Below are 18,156 nucleotides of genomic sequence, written 5' to 3'. Positions count from 1 at the left end.
ACCAATAAACCTTTGCTAAAAGCTTAGAACATGTTTGTTTTTCAGATTCTTTTTGTACTCCTTGCAATTACTGATTTTTAGTCTTAATGGGATCTTGGATGAAGCTTTACTGGCTCATTTCTAGGCTGACTCTATAGTCCTTTCTCCTCTTAAGAAGTGACAAAAGGGAAAACGAAGCACAGATTTATTTTTATTTATTTTATTTTATTTCAAATTTATATACCGCACCTTCTCCCAAGGGACTCAGGGCGGTGTACAGCCAGATAAAAACATACAATACAAACATTAAAAACAATTAAAAGAATATATATATTAATTTGGCCCCAGTTTAAAATGACAAACCAATTAAAAATATTTAAAAATATGTTAAGCCAGTTCGGCTTGCTGAAAAAAGAAAGTTTTAAGGGCACGGCAGAAGGCGCCGAGGTCTTGGATTCTCCTTATCTCTGGGGGCAGCTGGTTCCATAGGGTAGGTGCCCCCACAGAGAAGGCCCTCCCCCTGGGGGTCACCAGCCTACATTGTTTGGCTGATGGCACCCCGAGGAGGCCATCTCTGTGGGAGTGCACGGGTCGATGGGAGGTTGTCGGTAGCAGCAGGCGGTCTCGAAGATAACTAGGTCCTATGCCATGGAGCGCTTTAAAAGTGGTAACCAACACCTTGAAGCGCACCCGGAAGACCACTGGGAGCCAGTGCAGCTCGCGCAGGAGCGGTGTTATGTGGGAGCGCCATGCTGCTCCCATAATTACCTGCGCAGCCGCATTCTGGACCAGTTGGAGCCTCCGGGTGCTCTTAAAGGGGAGCCCCATGTAGAGAGTGTTGCAGTAGTCCAGGCGAGTGGTGACGAGGGCATGAGTGACTGTGCAGATGGAATCCCGATCAAGAAAGTGTCGCAACTGGCGAATCAGGCGAACCTGACAAAAGGTCCCCCTGGCTATAGCCGTCAGATGTTCCTCCAAGGACAGCTGCGTATCCAGGAGGACTCCCAGATTGTGTGCCCTCTCCGGGGGGGCCAAAGACTCGCCCCCAATAGTCAGCGATGGAGTCAGCTGACTATATTGGGATGCCGGGAACCACAGCCACTCAGTCTTGGAAGGGTTGAGCTTGAGCCTGTTCCTCCCCATCCAGATCCGCACAGCCTCCAGGCACTGAGACATCACTTCAAGGGCATCGTTGGGGTGGCCTGGGGTGGATATGTACAGCTGGGTGTCATCAGCGTACTAGTGGTACTTCACCCCAAAGCCACGGATGATCTCACCCAGCGGCTTCATATAAATGTTGAATAAAAGGGGCGAGAGGACCAACCCCTGAGGCACTCCACAAATGAGAGGCCTCGAGGTCAACCTCTGCCCCCCTGCCAACACAAACTGCGACCGGTCGGAGAGAAAGGAGGAGAACCACCGTAACACGGTGCCCCCCAATCCCCAACTCTTCCAACCAGTGCAGCATGATACCATGATCGATGGTATCAAAAGCCGCTGAGAGGTCTAACAGGGCTAGAACAGAGGAGCAACCCCTGTCCCGAGCCCTCCAGAGATCATCTACCAACGCGACCAATGCCGTTTCTGTGCTGTGCCCAGGCCTGAAACCCGACTGGAACGGATCTAGATAAGACGTTTCCTCCAGGAATTGTGGAAACTGTCGCGCGACCAGACTCTCAATTGATCCATTTTTATCACATATGCAGGCAGATTCTCTCTCTCTCTCTCTCCCTCTCTCTCTCCCTCTCCTTCCCTCCCTCTCTCTCTGAGAATCTGCCTGCATATGTGATAAAATTGGGTCAATCTGTGCTTCATTTCCCCTTCCTCTCCTCTCTGTCTCTCCCTCTCCCTCTCCCTCCCTCTCTCTCTGAGAGAGAGAGAGAGGGGAGAGGAAGAAATATATTTTCCTTTCTTTTTTTGTCATCTAGTTCCTAATATTGACGTGACAGTCTTCATCTGAAAGAGAAACCTTAAATTAAAAAGCATTTTAGCATTTAGCATCTTATTTGATAGATAAAGAAGGGACATAGTGACCACTCTACCTCTTTTTCCTCTGCCAAAACTCTGTAGGTGGCATAATGATTATCTTATGACAGGATCCAAAATAGTGGATTGACATTTCTGGATCCAATTTTTCTCAAGTTTGTGTCTTTGTAGAAATGTTATGGAGTGAACTTGATGCAGCTATTTTGCTGCTCCGATTCCCTGAAATTTGGAGGATCTCCAGGTATTATATTCATCCTTTTCTCTAGGAGCTCAAGGCAAATCCTCTTTCCCACAGCGATAGTAACTTTCATCCAATGAGTTCCCATGTATCTCCCCACTCCTAGCCCAACACTTTAAAAGCTATCGCTTGCAATAATGACAAACATCACAAAAATAATGAATAAGAAAGCATTCTTGTAACTAAATATTGCAGAATCTCTCCTAAAGCTATTTATTCTCTCCTACTCCCTATATTGAAACCAAACCAAAACAAAAATATACATCTGCAGTCCTAGAGGAACTCTTGTCATTTCATCTCTTCATCTCTGGAAAAGAGAAAACATTTAAAGCTGGCATTTTGCCAGAACTTACCAATAAAATGATCTAATTGTAAGTTGTGGATAAATATCTTAGCGCTACTACTGGATGGAAGAAGCTAGCTTAACAACTTAGAATTGATGAAATGTCACTGACAGTCCACCAATTGATGGTAACTCAGGGAGGGTGGTTTACAATTGTATGCCCCTCTCATTTTAGCACTCTGTAAAATCTACTCTTGTTCACTCAGCCTAGGGAACAGACAAGCTGTCTCCAATCCTTCATGCTATACATACTGGAAGTGTGAAGCACAATTATTTGACAGCCTGTGTTAACCTGAATTCTTTAGACCTAAAAGAAATGAAACCAGTGAGACTTGAAAGGTATTGTTTTGGATGAGCACGTCCAAAAATTAAATAGACTTAATGGATGGGTAGCTAGTGTTACAGTAGGGCAATTCTGTACAAATTTTGTCAAAAATAATGCCCACTGAGTTCAGCTGAGCTTATTCCAAATAACAGGAGACAGTAGTTGCAACTTTCATGGGTATTAAAGCTTCTCTATCGGATATGATGCCCCGAACAAGGATATAATTGTATTTGGTATCATTGGGTGTGTGTTCACTCTGTGGTTTAAATGTTTTCACAAACTTTATTCGGTTATCAAGGCAGCAGTTGGCTTTAGCTGAATCAGCAAGGTTTGTGGAAGTTCCTTACATGTCCTCTGCAATATATGCTAGGAAAAAATGGTTATTGCCATGATAAAAAGAGGAGAAACGGGCTGGATAGGACATTGTGATAGAATGATTCAAAGTTGCTCCTTGATTGAGCCAACTCCAGACTTTACTTCACAACTAGATTAATATGGTACAGAAACACAGTTGATTGTGTGTGTTTTTTAAAGTCTTCCTCCCACTTCTGTCTCCTTATATAATCATAAGCATTACAGCCCCCCCACCCCAAAAAGGTACAGAACATTTATGAGAGCACATTTATACTTCCTAAATAAAATTTATACTTTTCTAAATAAAACTTGTTAGGATATTGAATTTAGTAGCTGGAACAATAAGGTGTACAACAGGCCAGAACACCTAGTTGCAGTTGATTAGTTAGAGAGTGCTGACTCATGCATGGTGCAATCTACACTATGACTGGTTCAGTGGTGGGATTCAATTTTTTTTACTACCAATTCTGTGGGTGTGGCTTGGTGGGCATGACAGATATTGCAAAATCTCCATTCCCTCCCCACTCCAGGGGAAGGTTACTGCAAAATCTCCATTTCCTCTCGATCAGCTGGGGCTCAGGAGGCAGAGAATAGATAGGGGTGGGGCCAGTCAGAGGTGGTATTTACCGGTTCTCCGAACTACTCAAAATTTCCGCTACCAGTTCTCCAGAACTGGTCAGAACCTGCTGAATACCACCTCTAGATTGGTTGCTGTAAGTATAAAGGGGGAGTTTCCCCCTTTTCCTCCCTTTTTCTTCTGTGTATTCTGTATACTGTTTAATTTACCTCATTTCTTGTGTTCCTATATTGTGTTGTTTCTTTCTGAATAATGTTACAGACTGTTGTAAATTTGAATGTTAAATATACATATACATATACATATACATATACATATACATATACATATACATATACATATACATATACATATACATATACATATACATATACATATACATATACCAGTGGTGAGTTGCCACTGGTTCGCACCAGTTCTATAGAACCGGTAGTAAAACCGGTGGGAGGCTCTGCCCACCAACCCCGATGTCATCAAAACGCTTCTGCACATGCGCAGAAGAGCGCACGCGCAGCCCTGCTACAAACCTTAGTAAAGGTAAGTAGAACCAACCCTGACATATACATATACATATACATATACATATACATATACATATACATATACATATACATATACATATACATATACATGCACATACACACACACACATATATATAACTACAAGTTTGTCTTAGTGTCTCTGAATTCTGGACAGCTGCTGCACAATTCCCTGACAAAACCCATCTAAGGAATGGCCTTCAATAATGATTTCCAGCAAATGCCATTATTTTCTTGTGAGCTGCTTGGGAGCATCCAAGAAACCTTTTGACCATTATTGGACATAGGCTGAGGGCACTGGAGAACTGCATCTAGCAGAACTCTTCCTAAGTTTTATGAAAAACCTCTATGGGAGATCTTGTTGATTTTTAAAGTCATTACAAGATCAACAAAAAGTCTAATTCAATATACCTTGTGTGGTGTGGAGGTTAAGATGTTGGATGAGATGTGGAAAGATGCTGGCTCAATTTTACTTTCTGTTATGGAAGCTCATTGGGTAACTTAGCCATAGATATACCACTCAGAAGTCTTGTAGCACCTCTGTGTGTGTCAACCTGAGTTCCAAAATAAAAATGAGATACAAACCAAATCAATAATAATATTGCATAATGGGTATTTTGCTCTTAATATGCAACTTTAAAGGCAAATATCAAAAGTAGATGCCACAGGGAGCAGCCCAATTGTAAAATCTAAAATTTGTTACTACCGGTTCTGTGGGCATGGCTTGGTGTGTATTCAGGGGTAATATGACTGGGTGGGCGTGGCCAATTTTTTTTTTTACTTTTAAAACCATTTTTTCTACAACTTCTTCGGTGAAGAGGTTGTAAAAAAATGCTTTCAAAAGGCTCTGACGATCCCAGCTGAGCCGCATGATAATCAGAGGCTTTTTTTTTAACTTTTAAAAGCATTTTTTCAGCCGAAGAGGTTGTAGAAAAAATGCTTTAAATATTTTTTTTAAAAGCCTCTGATGATTGCATGGCTCAGCTGCGCATGGGGGGAGGGTGGGCAGGGATTTTTGCTACCGGTTCTCTGAACCACCTGCCTCCATCGCTACTGGATCAGAAAATCCGGTCCAAACCGGGAGCATTTCACCCCTGGAGCAGCCCAGTTGAAAAAAAAAAACCTTTCAACTAAAGATACTAAGTAGTTTCAAAGAGCCCTGAAATGGAAGAACTACTAGGTTCCTTTCCCACCCACTGGTTTCCGCTGAAAAATGAAATATGTAAGATAGGCCAAGAAAGCAAGATTATAAAGTGTACCAAATGCAATTGGCTAAGATTATTCAAATGAAATAATGATATAGCACAAAAAATGCAGTTGTAGTTGTAGAATGTAGAATCTACAAATGTAGTTGTAGAATTTCTAGTAATAAAACACAATGGGGGATTTGGTTTCTGCTGTTAAGGAATGGCCATAGGTGAAAAAAAGTCCAACTCATGTAATATTTTTTGGTGTACCACACCCTAATCCTTGTTAATAAGCATAATAAGCAATCAGAAACCAGAGATCAGCAGGATACTTTTTTCTGGAATTGATGGGGGTGAATAAAAAAGCTGATGGCGTCAGAACCTTTGAACTACCTCTCCCGTATTCCCTTGCCACTGAGGCTGATGGGATTTAAGGTCATGTCACCTCTGGAGGTGAGCTGCATTTGGCAATTCCTCTGTCAATCATCTGATCAATTTTTGTGGGGAAGCAAAACAAGAAAGCAGAGAGGTGGGGGTTTCAAAGTTTTCTCTATTACCCAACATTGTTGTGATCTGACACTGATTTAAGAAAAATATATTAGCATGCAGCAATATTTCTGAACAACAACAAAATGCTCCTGCCTCATACAGTTATACTGTGCCAGATGAAAACCTCTAAGAAAGAAATCTGGTTTTGGCTTAGTTTGACATTCTTCTTCTGTTAGTATTCAACTACCACATATGCTTACTGGTTTTTAATCCCAGGACAATTTAGGTTGGCAGAGAAAAACCTTGAATCCCCCACCATTCTGATTTCTCGTTCTGCCTTCCACAATAGTTGATCAGATTATTTAGAAAAGAATTGCCAAATATACCTCACATTTCACTGCAGAAGAAATCAATTCAACAACCTTCATTTGTAGGCTTCCCTCTCTAAGGAATTCCATTGCTTCGTGGAAATAGCGGCAGATGTTCCTCAATACGACTGTGACAGTCAAATTAAACCATGCTTCCTCCAGATGCTCAGAGAAAAGATTGTACCTCACACTTTCATGGAGAGTGCCAGGTAGAGGTACACTTCAGTGATTACAACTTTTCAAGAACAAGGCAATTTAAAAATAAATAAAATAAATAAAGCCTTAATTCGTAAGCTTTTATACCATCCTTTCCAGAAAAAGTGGTTTCACATCTAAATATTAATTCTATACCTTTCTCTTTTAATCACAACATCACTTTCTATTTCTTCGTTGCTCCAGGAATAATAATTCATTATTCAATTTATGAAAGGGGGAGAGGAAGAGAAAGAGGAGAAAGAGAGAGGAAAAAAAAAAACCATTCATCCTTGAACTACTAGTACACAACTAGTATTTCCCATCATCAAAGTGGTGGTACCTATTTATCTACTCACAGATGGTATGCTTTCAAACTGCTAGGTTGTCAGGAGTTTGCTCCATCCCACAGTCCTGGGCTTGAACTGCTGGAGTGCTGACTATTTCTGGTTGACAGTTCCAGCATCATTAACCCACTGCGCCACCACATTTCCTGTACTTTACAATAAAGTAGAGCTAGTAATTTTGGATGTGCTTCTTGTCTGGAATACCTTGTAAGAGTAACAACAAGATGCTGGTTGAAGTTTAGCATGTCTATAGTTCAATATTGGAAAAGGTCACAGCAATCAATACTTATGATAATCCAAAGGACCCAGAGAATGCCAAGTGGGTCTTGTGATAGAGTTCCTAAAACTGAAAAAGAGGGCAAATCAAAGGACAGGTTATTTATGGAACAATTTTGCTGCTTTGAAATAATAAACTGTGATCCAGGCTCAGAAGAATGAGCACAATAATTGTTATATTTGCAGATTTGCTCCAAAACAGCCTGAGTGCCATGGGTGGCTAATAGCAATAGTGCTTAGATTTATATATCGCTTCATAGGTGCCTTACAGCACTCTCTAAGCGGTTTACAGACTCAGCATATTACCCCAAACAATCTGGGTCCTCATCTTACCAACCTCGGAAGGATGGAAGGCTGAGTCAAATTTGAGCTGGTTAGGATCGAACTCCTGGCAATGGGCAGAGTCAGCCTGCAATACTGCATTCTAATCACTACACCACCATGACTCCTAATACTATTTGCTTGTATACAATGTTCTACAAACTCACCCAAGCTTTCAAATAATTGGGCTTCAAATCTGCTAGCCTAGATAGCCAGTTCAGTGAGATTTACTCCCTAAAAAATGAATACCCCTCCCCCAATTTTATGGTAATGTTATGACTTGAAAGAAGAATGAATTAATTTTCTCTCCTATAGAGCAAAGGAGGTCTTGTCAGGTCAGCAAAGTAAGTCTGTTACAAAAACCTAGTTAGGCAGAATAAAGTCATAGTAATCTTCCAATATGTGGCTCCTATTAATCTGCTCCTCTTTTTAAATTGGAAGAGCAACATCTTAACCAATCATTATCCTGCAAGATCAACACAGAGTGACATATATCAACAGCCATAGTCAGTAGTAATTCATAGGACTATAATGGTACCCTTTAGTGAATCATGAAAAGATTGATGAAATCTGAAAAGGTTTGATATCTTGCCTATACTGAGGCTTTCTTATATGAGATGTTCTTCACATTTCTCTGGCTTGAGATAAATGAATAAAAATGCTCTTTTGTAGCCAACATCTTTATGTGAGAAGAATGGGATTGTATAAAGTATGGTTATAGATAATCTGAGGTGGCACCAAAACTTTGCCACTGCATTAAACAAAGTATTGTATAGAATAAAAACAGGAAGAGATCGTCATTGATTATTCATGGAAAAGCTCTGATTTCAAATCCCTAGAATATGGCCAGATATCCTAATAGTCTGGCTCAGAATAAGGTAGATTCCTATGTTCTTCCTACATTTTGAGGAAAATACAGGAAGTCCCTGACTTACATCCATTGCAGCATCCCCAAAGTCACATAACCAACATTCAGATAATTGGCAACTATCATATATTTATGAAAGTTGTACCATCCTGGGGTCATGTGATCTTCATTTGTAACTTTCCCACTGACTTCCAAGAGGCAAAGTCATGGAGGAAGCCAGATTTGCTTAACAACCTTGTTGATTTGTTTAGCAATCAGGTTGATTCACTTAAAAATCTTGGCAAAAAGGTTGTAAAATCTGGTTCAACGCATTTAGCAACCGCCTCACTTAGCAATGGAAATTCCCATGCCAATTGTGATTGTAATGACCACCTCTATCCCCCTGCAAAGACAGTGTTTAAAGGCATGAAAACCAACATTTTTGTAACATTTATTTTGCATAAGATTATCCGATACCTGGTTATATACGGATAATAGGGAATTGCATTTTTAACAAAGTCATTATATTTATCTATGTCCTTTGTAATAACTGGGCTTGATTCCACAAATCTCACAAAGGACTGACTATTTTCCATGCATGGGTTATAATCTTGTGTTAGGCATGAAGCCAGCTAGGTGACTTTGGGCCAGTCATTTTCTCCCAGCTCTAGAAAGAAGGCAAGGGCAAACCACTTCTGAAAATGCTGCCAAAGAAAACTATAGGGACTGTGTAATGGTGTAATGGTGTATGATGAAGCATTGTGGTTCCCTTATGTTTCTGCTAGGTAAATCATACAGTACTTAGACAGTACCATTATCCTTGTTAAGGGATTGTCACGTTTAATCAGATTCCTTGCATTTGAAAGCACTGGAATAATAGAAACAGGGGTTATCCTTTGATCTATGCAATCATGTATCAGGAGATGTATCACACATAATTTAGATATTCAATTTATGACCATAATTAGGACCGGCACATATTGTCTTTAAATGAGTTATTATATACAAATACACCTGATTTTAGAAATATTTTGTCACAATTGTTAAGTGAATCATGCAGTCTTAAGCAAATTCAGTTTTGCCTATGGTTTGGCTTCAAAAACCAACTGGAAAAACATCATAAATGCAAAATGGTGCTGAATCACTTTTGAAAAAAAATACTTTTTTCAGCCCCATCGTGATTTTTAACTGTTACTAAATAAATGGTTGTAAGTTGAGGACTTCCTGTACTAAATTATGTCTCAGTGATGAACATCAGGCTTTTAATTCTTCAAGTCTGTTTCAAATCTTGATTCTGAGAGACGTTTGTTTCAGGGGTGGGTTCTACTTACCTTTAGTACCAGTTCGCAGCGGGGCCGCACATGCGCAGAAGCGTTTTGATGACATCAGGGTTGGTGGGCGGAGCCTCCCGCCAGTTTTACTACCAGTTCTATAGAACCGGTGCAAACTGGGGGCAACCCACCACTGGTTTGTTTCCATTTGCCATTTCTAAATCTTTTAAAAATCATACTTGCCATGCTCCCTGCCACAGGCAGAATTTTCCTTCCTTTCAACAACTAACCTATTATGAATTTTTAGGTAATTAAAGCACTTTATAAAGACCATTACAGATGGACAACAGATTGCACGTAATAATACAAGCCATCTTAAAAGACAGAGAAGCATTTCATCACAATGCTGCTGTGCTGTATACAAAGTTTGAAGCAAGGTATTATATAGACTTTAAATGAATACATAAACAGACTTGAGTTACATTTCTGGTTTTTGGCAAAAAAAAATAGTACAGAAGGTACTATCAGAGAAAGGTATTTGTTGTTTGGGGAAATAGATAATAGAAGGGAATATTTCTTGTGTCTTGATTGGTTTATAACCTAATGAGATTCTAGAAATTATATTAAGACAAAAAAAGAGAGTTTGATCTCCACTAAGACTTAAATATTCCTTATTTGAGATATTAATATCTATTAATTAATTAAGCTTGACTGGCTAGATTTGAAATGACTTTCTCATTAATAGGGTAACGTATTTTTAAAATAAGAAATATTTCTTATTTCTAAGGAGATTATTGGCCAAAGTTCTGAGGGGCAGCTAGTTGTATCTTGAAAAAGGAATCCTTTCCTCTCAAACCAATTTTTTGCCTGCTGGGGCTTCCATGATACTTGTTGATCCCTTAAATACAGACCAAATTAAGTTTGTCCTTTAAAGCAATGTTTCTGGTTGATGAGGAATTCCGGGAGTTGAAGTCTACACATTTTAAATTTATACCAAGGTTGAATAACCGTACTCTAAAAATAAAAGACTCATGATGGCACAGTGCTTAGAATGCAGTATTGTAGACTAATTCAGTTCACTGCCAGCAGCTCAAGGTTGACTCAGCCTTCCATCCTTCTGAGGTCAGTAAAATGAGGATCCAGATTGTTGGGAGCAAATGTTGATATTGTAAACTACTTAAAGAGGGCTGTAAAGCATTATGAAGCGGCATATAAATCTAAGTGCTATTGCTATTGTTTATTCAGATGCAAATTTCTTAATTGCTCAAATTGCAAATGGTAAACTGTGGTTGCAGTTCTTTCTACAACCATCTTCAACTACAGTATCTATAATAGTCAGTCCCACTAAACCTAACCAGGCATATTGCAGAATAGAGAATTACACTATTACCATACTTCTTTGTGTTATAGTTTTAATAAAAATTAAGATTAATTAGGGAAGAGATCAGTGGTGGGTTTCAAAAAATTTTTACTACCAGTTCTGTGGGTGTGGCTTGGTGGGCATGGTGTGGCTTGGTGGGCAGGGGAAGGATCCTGTAAAATCTCCATTACCACCCCACTCCAGGATACTGCAAAATCCCCATTTCCTCCCAATCAGCTGGGACTTGGGAGGCAGAGAATAGATGGGGCGGGGCCAGTCAGAATTTTTACTACCGGTTCTCCAAACTACTCAAAATTCTCACTATCAGTTCTCCAGAACTGGTCAGAACCTGCTGAAACCCACCTCTGGAAGAGATGTCTCAGAAATTAAAGTTAGAGAGCATAAACCTTCAGGTTGGTTTCTATTGATAAGCAACTGAGCTCTAGTCTCAAGCTTGTGTTTGAAGTACAGCGAGGGACATGAAACATTGCTGCTAAGAAGGTAGATTTAAATTCCTCCATCTGTTTACATATTTACATCTAGGGACAAATTTGTACAACAATCATTGTGTATATTGACTGCATCTGGTTAGTCTTGAGGGCCTGATGATTGTAAAAGGACTGAATTTTGAGAGTGAAATCTATTGAAATCAGCGGAATTCATTTTTGAGTAAGGATCGGTAACAGTGTGGTTAGGTTTAAAAGTTTTTATAGCTGGCATGAATTAAAATGAAGCATTCATTTTGAATATAGGCAAACAATTTAAACAGTGATTTATTTTAGCATGGGATGTTAGCTAACTTAAATTTCTCTGCATGGCACCTATTAGACTACATTAGTAACAATGCATTAAGTTTTCAGACTTCTTTGCATATGCATGTTTATCACCTGCTGATTGATAAGTGTGAAATGAACCAACACTGAAATAGTTGTGTATCATAAATAACATTTTCATTTCAAGCAAACTGGTTTTCTACAGCTAGTTGTGGCTCAGTAGAAATATATAGAATTTGCATGCAAAAAGTTCCAGATCCAATTATTGATGTCTCTCAATAATAAAGATTCTGGAGAGCTGTTTTCAGTACAGAAATGCTAGTGGACCAGATGGAACAATGGTCTGAATAATTATGGACTTCCTTCTAGTCCTAACTAAAATTGTTCATTAGAAGGGCTGCAGTTCTCAAATGATTTATGTATGAAGAAGACTAAAAAATCAAGAGAGGTTTTATATTCAGTATTTAGTTATATTATCAATTATTATGTAAAAAACGTTCAGAAGGTTGGATCCAATGTTGCAAAAAACAAAATATTGTTCCATGCAGGAACAAAGCTGGACTGAGCTACAAAATAAGTGGAGATACCTTATAAATAAAATGTTATTGTCATTGTACGTGTATACACAATATACCCATACAACGAAATTCACATAACACCCAGACCCCAGACACGCCCCCACCCACCAAAAATTCCCCACCCCTAAAACCACCCAAGCATCCATACAACAGACCAAGTAATGCTGTCCAACAGCTCACTGATGGTGGCCCTTTAGTTCATTGTTGAGTGCAATTATAGCTCTGAGATAAAAACTATTCAGAAAACATGTGGTCCAAGTTTTAATTGTTCTGTATCTTCTGCCAGAAGGCAACAGTCCAAAAAGTTTGTAAGCAGGTTGGGAAGAGATCTATACTCCTGTTCTCTAGAGAGGAATGTTCTCTAGGGGACACATCAGAAGAGGAAGTAGAAATGTGTGAAAGTTCTTAGTTTTAACATAAACTATGTTTGGTAGATTCATATTCAACATCTTGGGGATCAGAAGCCTTAGCAATATTTCAGAACAACAAGTGGAAGTTGACTAACTTCTATTTTTCAGAACATTGTAATTTCCAGAACTTGAAATCTTGATGTGCCTATCAAAAATGCAAATTGCCTTCATTCCATAGAACGTACTTCTGAAGGAGGAAAATGATTAGAATAACGCTGACCATTGAGACCTTATTCATACATGAGGTGGTGGCAGTGGTGGGATTCAAGTAATTTAACAACCGGTTCTCTGCCCTTATGATTTCTTCCAACAACCAGTTTGCCAAACTGCCCAGAAAGTTAACAATCAGTTCTCCCGAAATGGTGCGAACTGGCTGAATCCCACCACTGGGTGGTGGGGAGCAGCTGGCCCTTTAAAGAGCAAGCCAGTTGTCCATGCCAAAGGGAGTTACATGTTTCCCTTTGAGAAAATAGACCGGATGATGGCTTCAACCAAATTGAGTTCTTTGGTTATAGTTAGAATGTGTGTATATTACATTTCTTTTTTTTTTCTTTTTCTGTTTTTTTTTTCTTTTTCTGTTTTTTTTCTTTTTCTTTTTCTTTTTTCTTTTTCTTTTTTCTTTTTTTTTTTAAAGTAAGTGTTGATCCTCAGCTTGGCTGGTGTACTGAAGCAAGTGATCCTCAGCTTGGCTGGTGTACTGAATCCCGAAGTTTGGTTTGGTTCCCTTTCTGTATTTAGCCAGACCTGGGATGGGTAAGGATTTCACCTTTAATCCTCTTCTGTTTCCAGCAGGCTTCTGTGAAAGGGAGAAACTGATTCATAACAGCAGGAAAGGGACTTTTCCAGTGACTGCTAACCCCGAGGCTCAGGTGACCTGAAAACCTAAATACCACCTCAGTACTTAAATACCATCTCAAAGTCATCCTTAGGTGTTCCAGTTTCCCCCCTGAAGCAGGAAGCAAGCTGCAAGTTTTTGCCAGAGGCACAATCTGATATAGTACACGGCATTGGTCGCGTTGGTGGATGATCTCTGGAGGGCTCGGGACAGGGGTTGTTCCTCTGTCCTAATCCTATTAGATCTCTCAGCGGCTTTTGATACCATCGACCATGGTATCATGCTGCAGCGGTTGAGGGGGTTAGGAATAGGGGGCACCGTTCTGCGGTGGTTTTCCTCCTTCCTCTCCGACCGCTCACAGTTTGTGTTGGCAGGGGGACAGAGGTCGACCTCGAGGCATCTCGCATGGGGAGTGCCACAAGGGTTGGTCCTCTCGCCCCTCCTGTTCAACATTTATGTGAAGCCGCTGGGTGAGATCATCCGTGGTTTTGGGGTGAAGTGTCATCTGTACGCTGACGACACTCAGCTGTACATCTCCACCCCAGACCACCCCAACGATGCCCTTGATGTGATGTCTCGCTGCCTGGAGGCCGTGCGGGTCTGGATGGGGAGGAACAGGCTCAGACTCAACCCTTCCAAGACCAAGTGGTTGTGGCTTCCGGCGTCCCGATATAGTCAGCAGGTGCCATCGCTGACTATTGGGGGTGAATCTTTGCCCCCCACAGAGAGGGCTTGCAATCTGGGTGTCCTCCTGGACACACGGCTGTCTTTAGAAGAACATATGATGGCCGTGGCCAGGGGGGCCTTTTATCAGGTCCGCCTGATTCGCCAGTTGCGGCCCTTTCTGGACCGGGACGCCCTGCGCACAGTCACTCACGCCCTTGTTACCTCCTGGTTGGACTACTGTAATGCTCTCTACATGGGGCTCCCCTTGAAGAGCACTCGGAGGCTCCAACTGGTCCAGAATGTGGCCGCGCGGGTGGTTATGGGTGCAACCCGTTGCGCCCACGTGACACCCCTCCTGCGCGAGCTGCACTGGCTTCCAGTGGTCTTCCGGGTGCGATTCAAGGTGTTGGTCACCACCTTTAAAGCACTCCATGGCACAGGACCCGGGTACCTTCGAGACCCTCTTCTGCCACCAATAGCCTCCCACCGGCCAGTCCGCTCCCACAGAGAGGGTCTCCTCAGGGTGCCATCGGCCAAGTCATGTCGGCTGGCGACACCCAGGGGGAGGGCCTTCTCTGTGGGAGCCCCAGCCCTGTGGAATTAACTGCCCCTGGAAATTCGTAAGATTTCTGACCTCCGGGTATTTCGCTGTGCACTCAAGACCCTATTGTTCCGCCAGGCTGGGTTAGCAACATAATTTTAAATTGGATGTTTTAAACTTTTGGGGTTTTAAATTAAGCCAAATTTATTTAATACTTTTAAATTATTTTAAATTGATGTCTATTCTGTTTTTAAATAGGCTGTACACCGCCCTGAGTCCTTCGGGAGAAGGGCGGTATAGAAATAAATTTATTATTATTATTATTATTATTATTATTATTATTATTATTATTATTATTATTATTATTATTATTATTATTCTGATCCTTGGTTGATGTTGCAGTCAGATCACCGTTATAGGGGATACAATACTTCTGCTACCTATTGGGCATTTAAACTGGTCCACGTCTGCACCCTTCCCTCCAATAACTGGTCACTGCCCTGGCTTGAATTTGTTTGAAAAACAGCTAAATGGGTGATGGGAAGGCTGCAGAGTGAACTGGAAGACAGATTCTATCTATCTATCTATCTATCTATCTATCTATCTATCTATCTATCTATCATCTGTCTGTCCATCCATCCATCCATCCATCCATCCAGCTATCCATCTAGCTATCTAGCTATCATCTATCTGGTTTTCTCAGCCTTCCCAGGTAGATCAGAGAGGAATCATGACCAGATGAATTAATTCTACCTTATAGTAAGATTAGATTAACAGAATTTTTCAAGTCTGATAGTACAAATCTCCCCACCTTCTTTCTAAGAAGACCCTAAGTATCATTACATGATAATTAGATTAACTTGCACTGCAGAAAACTTTCACAACATCAAAGACAGCTAAAGATAGCTATCTGTAAAAAACTCACCATCTCCTTCTCCTTATTCCATATTAAGGAGATTGCCAGATATTTCCCCACCAGTGACCTTTCATAAAATTCAAATACAATAACTTCAATAACAAAAGTCATGATGGGCATGTCTTGGTATACTCAAGTGACACATCTGTATTGTACTGTTACCAATATGCTTCCAGATGCAATGCAAGATGCTGGCTACAATCTATAAAGCCCTACATAGTATAAGGCATGGTTACTTGAAGGATGCCTATCTCCTGCACTATCAGCTTGATGGGTTTCCTCCAATAGTGTGGGTATGTTCCAGATCCCTTCAGTTAAAGAATGTCATCATCTACTGCCTTCTCTGTTGTGGCACCTGCCATCAGGAAGGAGTTTCCCCTGGTATTTGTCTTCCATTCTCTTGGCATTTTTTTATAAGCCTTGAAGATCTTGCTGGCCATGAGTTAAAATCAGTGGTGGGTTTCAATTTTTTTTACTACCGGTTCTGTGGGTGTGGCTTGGTGGGCATGGCATGGCTTGGTGGGTGTGGCTTGGTGGGCTTGGCAGGAGAAGGATACTGTAAAATCTCCATTCCCTCCTCACTCCAGGGGAAAGTTACTGAAAAATCCCCATTTCCTCCCAATCAGCTGGGACTCGGGAGGTAGAGAATAGATGGGGGCGGGGCCAGTCAGAGGTGGTATTTATCAGTTCTCTGAACTACTCAAAATTTCCGCTACTGGTTCTCCATAACTGGTCAGAATCTGCTGAAACCCACCTCTGGTTAGAATGATTGGTGCTCCTGTTGAATTTATTTGAGGGTACAGTATATCCAGACAGTTTTGGTTCTTTATTCTTTTCTTATTTCTTTTTTTATAAATTATTGTATGTTTTAATTTTTCTGATTGTACACTATCCAGAGTCAGTTCACAATTGGGTGGTGGTGCCTTAATTGAATACAGGGAATTGAACTTGATACATCTTAGCATCAAGAATTTGCATAGAGTGTTTCCCTGCTATAGCCTAATAAGCAGTCAGGTCTGTTTTGAAATCTCAATATTATTCACCTTGACACCGAAGCTCTTGATAGCTTTTCAGATGGTCTGGCCCTCATTTGTGGTGAGTGACAGCATGAAATTCTGAAAAAGCTGATTTAACTTATGATGGAAAAATCAGCCTAGCAGCTATAGCTGTGGCAGCAAGTTGGTCTGAAGTGATGTGTCATTCGTTCATTAGAAGTCTGGGATCAGAGTAGTTCATCAAATTTGCAATTTATAGATGTATTCAGAACCAGACCCCAATATATTACTATAATTGGGCAAATGCTCAGTAAATTAGAAGCTTGTGAAAATGTCTGTTATAGGACACTGGACTTCTACAGACAAATAAATTAGTAGTTTTCAATCAATCTGTACACTGTAATATGAGAGCTTTCAGATATAACCTGCCAAATCCTTCATATTCCTGTGCCCACCTTCTTAAGAGTTCTTAAACAGTTTTTATAGTAAGTAGGTCAATTTCATCAAAATGCTGTCTATATTTTTCATGACAGGTCCTTTGTGTACATTATGGTAATGTAAAGAAACAAGTTTTGCTGTTTCTGGAATGCTCCAGAATTAGATTTGGAGGGAAATTCCAATATCAGTAGACCTGAACTGAGCCTGACCTGAAGTATATGAGTTAATTTGTATATTTTATTCATTTATATCAATCCTGCCTTTATTATTTTTACAAATAACTCAAGGTGGCAAACATATCCAACACACCTTCCTCCACTTAGTTTCCCCACAAAAGCAACTCTATAAGGTGGGTTAGGCTGAGAGAGAATCATTCAACTGGCTTTCATGGCTAAGGCAGGACTTGAACTCACAATCTCCCATTAGCTTGGTGCCTCAACCACTAGACAACACTGGACTTCTATTACCAATTTCAACACTTTCAAGATATTCTGATATGTTTTTTGCAGTATCCTTCCCCTGCCACGCCCACCAAGCCACACCATGCCCACCAAGCCACGCCCACAGAACCGGTAGTAAAAAAAAATTGGATTTCGCCACTGACTTAATGCTTGTGGCAATGAGGCAGTTGAATACAACAGCCTTCAACCTTGTGCTTCCCTAAAGAAATGAAGCATGGAGTAATGGTGCCACAAAACATGGCCCATCGTGCTGTATTGCTTAATTAACTCAAATTGTGAATCTTAAAAAGTGAATACATGAGGGAACTAGAACATGGAGAGTCATCTCCTACAATGTGCAGTTCAAGTCTTGTACCTCCTCCATGAAAATCCAAGTACATGTTCTTTTTCTGACCTCTTTCATATGCAAACCCATCATGGGCTCATTGAAATTCATTCAGACACAAGAACCACATTTTTATTCATTGGATAGCCCTCAGAAGAGTACAGTTTTCTTCCCTAGCTTCTAAATCTAAGAATTAAATGTTAAGGGACAAAGTTCAG

Source organism: Pituophis catenifer, unplaced genomic scaffold (assembly GCF_029215685.1).
Source record: "Pituophis catenifer annectens isolate HBS135680 unplaced genomic scaffold, rPitCat1.0.hap2 SCAF_2, whole genome shotgun sequence".
Classification (NCBI taxonomy): Eukaryota; Metazoa; Chordata; class Lepidosauria; order Squamata; family Colubridae; genus Pituophis; species Pituophis catenifer.
The sequence above is the reverse complement of the archived record's forward strand: the minus strand, read 5'-3'. Positions refer to the sequence as shown.